The sequence below is a fragment of the Canis lupus genome, chromosome 25 (assembly GCF_011100685.1).
Source record: "Canis lupus familiaris isolate Mischka breed German Shepherd chromosome 25, alternate assembly UU_Cfam_GSD_1.0, whole genome shotgun sequence".
NCBI lineage: Eukaryota > Metazoa > Chordata > Mammalia > Carnivora > Canidae > Canis > Canis lupus.
Window position 1 is genome coordinate 5,969,568 of NC_049246.1, and position 9,839 is coordinate 5,979,406.

The 9,839-nt window shown below is 35.6% G+C and overlaps 1 long non-coding RNA gene across 1 annotated transcript in view; it reads left to right on the forward strand.

Annotated features, from left to right (window-relative positions):
* The window catches only part of LOC111092470, an 85,794-nt gene extending 81,251 nt beyond the window's left edge, over positions 1-4,543 (forward strand). The window contains exons 3-4 of the long non-coding RNA XR_005378175.1: positions 1,745-1,860; positions 4,347-4,543. This is a non-coding gene — a long non-coding RNA (uncharacterized LOC111092470). The remainder of the gene's footprint in view (positions 1-1,744; positions 1,861-4,346) is intronic.
* The last annotated feature ends 5,296 nt before the right edge of the window (positions 4,544-9,839 follow it).

The following is a 9,839-nucleotide window of genomic DNA, read 5'->3' on the forward strand; positions in this document are numbered from 1 at the left end:
AAATCTGCATGACAACATGGCAAATTTGAGGTTGACATGTTCTAAACATCTTCAGGGTAAAGTGCGTTAGTACAGTACTGGAACATGGTATGTGTTCAGTAAATGAAAACTATGACTTTATTCTTAACATGCACTCTGATTTCTCACCATTTTCATTCAATCTGAGAATTGCCATCATTGTAGAATTTGGAGGATAATGTAAAACGAAAGGTCAATATTCTCTCAAACTGTAAAGTTTTATGGAAGAGAAGAAAGAAGAAATCCCATGAAAGCCTAAATATCAGTTTGCAGCAGATTTATTAATCTCATAGTTTTATCCACAGGCTCACATGCATCTAAACTTACACCTGCACATGTATGCATCCTGTGCACCCTACTGCAGAGAATACAGTAGGAACTTGACTGTAAGATCTCTAAGCCCTAGATCCTTTTGATATCTCTTTTATGAAATCCAAGAAGCTTTCTTAGCTCTTTCTATTTCACTTTTTTAAAAAGATTTTATTTATTTATTTATGAGAGACACAGAGAGAAGCAGAGACATAGGTAGAGGGAGAAGCAGGCTCCATGAAGGAAGCCCAATGTGGGACTCGATCCCAGGACTCCAGGATCACATCCTGAGCCAAAGGCAGATGCTCAATCACTGAGCCACCCAGAGGCCTCTCTATTTCACTTATTTATCATTCTACAGATTATAATTTTCCCATCCGACTTTGAACAGTGTCAGAACTATTTAGTCTTGCTTCAAACTGTTAACAAATAGTTGGCCAGTGCTGGGATGTGACTGAGCTCTGGGAATCTCTTGAGCCTTATTCAAGTAGGTCCCAAGTTTGGCATTCATTCTTTTCTAGTCAGATTTCAATGTCAAGAATCCAAATGCTAAATCATGTTTCTAGGTGGTCTCTGAAAAAACATTCATTAATTCTTTCCCCAAACTTCCACGATTGACTATTAGCTTAAGTACAACTGTTAAATTATGATTCCCTAATCATTACTGATAATTAGTAATGTGCTTATAAAGGTAATTGTTATTCTTAACTTTGCTCTGAGTTATGATCAACGATCACTGCTACCATTGTACTTGAAAAATTAGGAGTCAAATGGCTCCTGAAACACTTTGGTATAGATGTTCCAGTCATTTCTTTTTTAATGTAGTCTTCTTGGTAGAAGCTCTAACTAATCACGTGTGATCTTTTGTAGCAAAAGATACATAGGGTAGTGTTTCGTTGATTTAAAACTTCATTTTAAGCCCCCAAACTTCTCTTCCAGACCTATTAACTGATTATGCAACAGCTATTTTATTTCCTTTCTGCTCACTCTTCATGAAGCAGTCTTTGGGTAGTGACAGTCTTGGACAGGACCCATAAAAGAAATGGAGGGGCAAAATAGTCTTTCTCTAAATATTTAGGTCTTGGATTTGGTGCCAGAACTCCTCAGCATATGACCGTATATAAATCACTTAACCACTCTAAGCCTCATCAATAAACAAGAATGAGAACATCTGTTCTTCCAACCCTCTGAGATTTATAGAAGCTCTACTTTGCTAAATGTGAAGTTTGTAAACTGCAAGGGCCTTATGTAACTAAGTTATTATCAGTCAACTTTCCTTTTAATTAATGCATTAGGAATTTAAATCACACACACAACTCATATCACAGTAATCTCTATGTTTTTTTTTTTTTAATTAGGTCCTTCCTTTATTATCTGTGTTTCCCTCCCTTTAATTATTTCCTTTCATTGCTTCTAGTCCAGATACAAATGAGCCAATAGAACACGAGGATGTTCCTGCCACATACACATATGGGATTCTCCCCAGAAGAGCTTCCCAACAAAGCTTAACTATAAAGAAATTCGGAGAAAAAGGTGAACCTGCTCTATAATACTCTTTCTCTCTAGTCTAGATTTCTGGTTAGCCCATTGCCTTATGTTGTTTATTTTTTACCCCAATTTCTGGAGGCCTTAAATCTAAAATCTTAGAATTTTCCCTACTATTAATCTTCCAAATATGGTCACTTTTCTGGTATGACATTGCCTGTGAATTAAGAATAAGATGATGCTCAATACTACCAACAATCATTTAATTTCTTTTATTTTTTACATTTGTCTTTCCTCATATGCCCTATTTATTTGTACCCCTTCTTGTAATCATGCCTCATATTTGGACAATGCTTAATACATTCCCTCTGGGAAAGAGTGTCATTGAATGGGAACCTCAAAACAACAATCTAATTAGGTATGTGATCCAAGAATGGCTATTAGCAATTTTGTTTTGTGAATAAAGAATCTTAGTTTTGCCTCCTTTTGCTTTTCCTGTACTGGCAGAATGGAGATTGGAATTCCCTTTGCTAACCTCAAAAATAATATTTTTAGCTAGACATAACTTTGGGCTACAATACTTTACTCTCCTTGTTTCACCCTCCTACTTCATGAAAATTAGGGGGTCTATTTGATAATCTAGAAGATCCTATCAGTGCCTTTACCTTAAAGTTGGGTTCTAAGTCATAAAATATTTACTGTGCCCCTGTGTGTAGTGCTCCTAACTTAAAGATATAATGAGCTATAAGGCACCCTCCCTAGTCTGCCAATATATCATAATCCAGCTGGAGGATTAGCAGGTGCTAATGAGAAGATAGAGAAAGATTCAAGGGCAAACTTGCTAAATCCTATGCGATTGACACACAACAATAAGTGCAATGGGTGAGGAGGGAAAGTCACTATGTCCCCAAACTATTGACAAAAGGATTGACATCCAGACCTTGCAGTTTCAAAGTAAGGAAGAAGTCCCTCACTTTAATACTGGCTACAGGGCAATATGAAGAGAAAAAGAACAAAAGTTGTGTCTATTGATAAAAGCAGGAAAGCTCATATTTAAAAAAAAAGCCAATTGAAAGGAAAAAAATATGAGTAGTAGAGGTAGTGCTCATTCAGTTTAAAGCTAATGTAGTTTATCACGGAAAATCTATAATAAAAGAATTCAAGCTTTTTTTCAATTGTTTCAGGGTTCTGTATTCATTGAACGTGGAATGAAAATAAAAATCAAAGCAAAGCTTTAAAAAGGACAGAGATATGTAGGCTAATGGACAATTTGTCTGAGGCAATGGCTTTTAAGGCTGAAATTTCTCTGTGTGTATTTTTACTCAGAATTTAATGTTTTTAAAGATGGTGCCCTGTGAGTTACCATGACAACCTGTAGATATCATCTTTAGAAGGCTACAGATCTCAGCTCAAAGTATTGTGTCCACACACTTTTGGAAAAAGCCCGTTGATGCACTGTAGATGGGCTGAACAAAACATGGAGTGCTCACCGCTATTACAGTGCATTCCCTGTGCATTTCTTTGAAATATTTTATCATGGCTGAAGCTGCTTCTATAGTGTTGAAGGACATCCTCCCTCTCATTTCATCATTACCTTTAAAATCTGAGCATACTTCATTTTCAGCTCTTTGTTGAACTTCTCCCAAGACAGGCAAACATAAAGGCTAAATTAAAGCTCATTTCCTATATTACATGCTTCTTTTAAAAGAGAAAAGATTCAAGTGTTGTTGGTCATAGTGCATTTTTTGAGTTGTTCTTTGTCCTTGAGCTGCGTTTTTTCAAGGTAGTATCATTAATAACAAAGCTGGGCAAAGGACTGACAACTAATTTGCCGTTGTGAAGAAAAGGACTGCAGGTACAGATGAGGTGAAAATTCTCCAGATCATGGTGTTTTGGTCACCTTTGTAGTGAGATATGTGCATGGGGAAGAATGATTATGAAAGCTGTTAAACAATCACCTTCATAGACAATCAAGTTCAGCAAATTCCCCAGAGAGAATAATGATTGTGACGATATGTTGTTAAGTGTTTTTACTGATCAAATATGGGGTGGGAAATTGAGATATTTAGTTGAGTAATTGAAAACAAAGATCTTCAACTAGTTCAAGTAAATGAAATATTAAAAAAAAAAAAACACCCACTATTTAGGGGCACGTGGGCGGCTCAGTCCATTGAGCATCTGCTTTGGCTCAGGAGCCCACGATGACTGATGGGGCCCTGCTCAATGGGGAGTCTGTTTCTCCCTCTCTCTGACTCTCCCCCTCCCTCTCATGATCTCTCTCTCCAATAAATAAAATCTTTAAACCCCTATTTTATTTTATTTTTTAAGTTTAATTTCAATTAGCCAACATATGGTACATCATCAGTTTCAGATGTACTACTGTTCAATAATTCATCTATTTAAAAAGGATATTGATAATACTCATTGCTTGGTGTGATTATTATGTGTGCTGTCTGAAACTCAGATTGTCAGAGGCACAGAGTGGGCAGGTGACCTAGAGTACAGTGACATTAATTTGATTTTTATTTTCAAAGTTTCATGAGGTACCCCCACTTTGGTGAACAAGTCATTTCATTGCATTTATGAGGACAGATTTGGATTTTGAATCTCACCCCGGCACTGAACCTTGCCAGACCAGAAGCACCAGGTAGCCACATTCATAGTTATTGATGGAATGTGATACATTTAGCTCTCTCAGAGACTCAGTGTTTTTGTAGTTCACAGCCATGGTAATCTTATGCCTTAAGGATGTCAAATTATTTGGTGAATGTGAAATAACTTACCCTGTTTTCAATGATTTTTTTGGTTATGATTATGATTATTATTTTGTAATAAAGATTGAATTATATAAACATTGAGTACCCAATAGGTTTTATTTGTAAGCATAATCTTAAGTATATGTTACATGATTGCTCTGCAGGAAGTTAATGAGTATAGGTGAACAGCCATAATTTGGTGTAATTAATGAATCAAAAGGTCTTGCTAGGTTGTTTAACTAATGTGACTATTGAAGTAATTGAACTAATTTTTATGGGCTTTGGTGTCGTCTTAGTGTAAATAGCTGTTCATAAAAGTTCATGGTAATATGTTTTTTTTTTTCTTATGAGAATTCACTTAACAAGTGATTTTTCCAGAATAAATTGTCTGCATGAGGCACAGGAAGATGGTGCTCACCAAATTCCCTTAGGCAAATGAAGAGAGGCTTAAAAGAAAAGTCTGCATTACATTTCAAGAAATCCTGCTACCAAAAAATGAACAGACCATGATTAAGCTAGAAGAATGTATTTGAAATACTTTTCAAAATTCAACCTAGTGAAAGTTGTGTTACCCAATTGGCAAACACTACCAAAGTCATCAAATAAGAAGAGAGGAAGCTAATGCCCTGGTGTCTTTCTCTTTCCCTCTTCTCTCTTTCTCTCTTTCTAATGTTGCAGTGAAACAACACTGCAACATAACAGAGTAATTTTACATAAAGTGGCCTGATGTAACAGAGAAAAAGACATAGAATAAGGTATTGACAGTAACAGTTCTTAATTCATTACTAAAAATTTTACTTTTAATCCTAACAGGAAAAATGATTTTTACCTTGTCATTCTTTCTAAATATTCATGAGAAATCGCACTTGCAATTAAAAAGTGTATGAGCAATACATTTGCCGTTGGCAAAATGAACATTTCTATCCTGTGAAGATGTTAACAGACTAACAATTGTTACTGGTGAGAAAGGAGAACGGATTTAGAATTAATGGAAAAGAGGAGGAGCACTGGGGTTTGAAAAAAAAATTGGAGTTACATTTCTTTCCTCTTATAAAAGGAATACATGTTTGCATTCGGCATTTGTGGTTTACCTCCCCTTCTTGATAGCAGTTTGGATTTTTATTTGGGAATCTGTATCTTCCCAATTTTCATTCCACTTGGTACTGGTAGGGCTCCCACAAAGACTAGGAGAGAGCATAAGACTGGAGTCCATCAATGCCTAGCATTCTCCTGACATGCAATTGGTTTATTTTGAGCACATGACTTAAGGCAGAACCATCAGAATGGATCATAGGGGTTTTGCTGTGCAGGTGGACTTGAACCGAAAATATTTAACCCCTAGAACTGGGACCCCAAAGGATAGCCTTTCTGGGAAGGAGTCAACCCAGGAAGTATAATTTAGGAGAAGAGAACTAGAATCCCGATAAACTACTTTGAGTTCCTGTATTTAGCCACAACTACTTTGAGTTCCTGTATTTAGCCACCCTTGAGGCAGTGCTTATCCCAGGACCACTGTATTATGAAAACCAATAAATTTTCTTTATTTCTTAAGTTAGTTGGGCTGAGCTGTTGCAGATAAATCCTAATACATATATTGCTCACCACAGGAAAATTGGAAAACACAGAAAGGTGCAAAAAAATTATAATCACCTATGACTCAATTTTGATGTATTTATTTTCTATTCTTTTTCTTGTTGCTACATGAATAGATAACTTTGGTTAAATTGACGTGTTTTTCCATTTGTTTTCTTTTTATTCCTGCGAAGACATACAAATTTTGTTTTTTATTAATCCAAGATTATTTTTACATATATGGATATATATTTTTAACATATGTATGTATATATGTATGTATATGTATATATCTATGTGTATATAGATATGGATAAATATGTGTATATAATATTTCAATATTAGGGTTAAATTATATTAATACTTTTATATCCTTGCTGTCACCCAACATTGTGTCATGAACATTTCCCCATTTCATTAATACAATGTTTAATAGTGGAAAGTATTCCATAGTATATATAAACTATTTAATTTAACTTTCATTATTCTTGGACATTTAGGCTATTTCCATTTTTTGAAATCTGGTTGTTTATGTTATTGGTAAATAAATATCTGTCCACTTTGCTATTCCTTTGGATTGGTTTCCTAGCAAGAGCATTATGGATCTTAAGTGGATGCATTTTTAAAGGACTTCTGATATACACATCAAATTGGTTTTCAGAAAGTTTATACTAATTTATATTCCCAAGAACCCTGCCAAACTAGGGCATCGTTACTTCATTACTTCTTATCATATTCACTGATTTAATAGGCTCTAGTATCGCTATATCAGAAATTTTTAAATTTCACTTCTGGGACATTGAATATTATTTTTTCATATGCTGTTAATCATTTACATTTGTCTAGTAAATTGATATTCCTGTCCCTTCCCAAGATTTTAATTGGCATTTTAGGTTTTTTTCTTATTGATTTCAGCCTTTTGTTTTTCAAAATCAGTGATTGCAATAAGTAGTGTTGCACCATTAGTTATTTTGGTACTTACTGGTGCATCACAAATAAAATCCTGGGACTGTCAACTCCCTTGATTCCAAACTAACAATGCAATAGATTTTTCTTATCTGAAAGTAGAAACTGATTTGGCTTTTGAAACCAAAACCTCAGATCACTCTTTCTGTAAAACTGGGGTCAGACAGTGAGTTTGGCACCAAAAACTAAAATATGCAACTTCAGCATTGCCCATTGTTATTGATTTACCTGCACGAAGACTTGTGTCCTGTTCATTCTATGGCATTGTAGCTCACAGATGTGATTTTTATATAAGGCATTTATTCCATGTAAAATTCTGATGGAGAGTTTGAAACGACTCTTTCTTCCCATAAACTGTCACCAACCACTTGCAACTTTATTTACTAGAAAGAACACATTCTGTTTTCTGAGGGTAGTGTTGATTTTTTTTCCAGAATAGCAACATAACACCTTGTCAGTTCTTACTCAAAAGGTTGTTTCCTCATATTTTGATGTTAGATCATTTCCCAGGGATGAGAGATAGAGAAAAAAACTTCTAAATACAAGTCTACAAAATCTCTACTTTCAAAACCTGCTTTTATTGACTGAGTAAACTTGGCAGTGGATTTTATTACTGTATGGTACAGAAACCTCAATCTAAAGAAGAAGGAAAAGCCAGAGAGAGGGCGGGGGTAGGATGAAAGGAATGAAAAAGCTTACTCAGTTAAAACCTTTATGAAAAGCTAAAAAAGTCTCAGCTCTACTTTTTGTCTTCTGATGAAATTCTAATTGCTGACAAAGGCTTGTTAATTTCATTATGGTAAGTACATCATAGGTGATGTATAATTTTCTAATAAAATATATCTCTTTTATTACTTTCTTGACCCACACCTAATAATTAATAATCTAAAGGTGTTTAAAAAGTGACACGGTCATTTTAGCATAATATTTAGTGCTGTTCCTCATATTTAGATGCATTAATGGGATTATAACTTTGCTCCTCAATGTGAATTACCACAAAACCTGGGCATTTCCCATTACATTTTCTCCACCATTTATCTTTGATATCTTGGTTATATTTATTATAATGTCTGCTAAAAGTTCCATTTTGGAAAATTGTCAGGAAGAAGTACAAAGACTTTTCTTCCTCATGGCCTTAGCATTTATTTTGGCCCTGATCAGCTTAGATTTGATTTGATATCATTCTTTATAATTTAGTCATATAATATGAATATTATTTATAAATATGTTTCAGTTTAAAATTTCCTGAGAAGATAGATAAGCAAGCCAATAATTATGAAATCTTGATCCATTAAGGAAGAGGGAATTGGGATTTATGAAGTCAAAAGAAAGACAAAAATGCTTATTTCCTTGTTTTCTCCTGTCATGGCCTCAGAGCTGTTGGTTTCCTTCTGTCTCCTCCATTTCTCCAGCTGGAAGCATATCAGGGGTTGGTTTCCCCTGCAAAGCCAGAAAAGAAGCAATAATAGATTTGAAGGGATATATGTTGGTAATACAAGTAGATGAGCCTAGAAGCAGGATTCATGACCAGGTAAGAAGAAAGAGAGAGGGAAATGGATGGAGGATCTGTTAGGAAGAAGGAGGATGAAAACCTTCGAGAATTCAGAAGGGGAAGACTGCAGAAGCTCTGGCTCGGTGTTACATAGAATGGGGTAAAGCCCATGCAGAGAGAGGTCCTAGGCCTGCTGCCTTAAGCCTAGCTCCAGCAGGACAGAATCTTGACTCTTCTCTCTCCCCATTCACCACATTGCTAAATCCCATTAATCTTACACTCTTAGTACATCCCAGGTGCATCCTCTTATCACTGTCCTAACTACTGGTGCAGTTCTCACCTCATTATGTCATTCTTGGATGAATCCAGCCTCTTGCCCTCTGAGCCATAGTTCTTTCTACACCAGAGCCCTGTCTGAAATGCAAGTCAGATCATGTCACCCCTGATTTGAATCATTTTGAATGGGCAAAAGACTTGAATAGAAATTTCTCCAAAGAAATGTGCAGTAATCACATCAAAAGATGCTTACTTACCATTGCAATCATTAGGGAACTGCAAATCAAAATCATAACGAGATGGCACTTCACACCCATTAAGATGACTATTATAAAAAAAAAAAAAAAACACCCAGAAAATATGAAGTGTTGGTGAGGATGTGGAGAAATTAGAACCCTTGTGTATTGGTGATGGGAATGTAAAATGCTTCAGCCATTGTGGAAAAACAGTAAGGAGGTTCCGCAAAAAATTAAACATATAATTGACACTTGATCCAGCAATTCCACTTCTGGGTGTATTCCCCAGAGAATTGCAAGCAGGGATTCAAGGATGTTTAGAGTCCCATGTTCATCACATTTATTCACAATAGTCAAAAGGTGGAAACAACCTAAGTGTCCTTTGATGGATGAATGGGTAAACAAAATATTATATACAAATACAATGGAATACTATTCAAACTTAAGAAGGAAGGAAATTCTGGCACATGCCTTTCCATGTGTTGAACCTTGAAGACATTATGCTAAGTGAAATGTGCCAGTCCAGAAAGGACTAATATTGTGTAATTTTACTTCTATGAGGTACCTAGATCATTAAACTCATAAAAACAGAAAGTCAAGTGATGGTTGCCAGGGGATGGAAGTGGGGAGTCAAGATGACTGTTTAATGACCAGAGAGTTTTGGTTCTGGAAGATGAAAAAGATTCTGGAGAGATGCCTGGGTGCCTCTGCCTTTGGCTCAGGGCATGA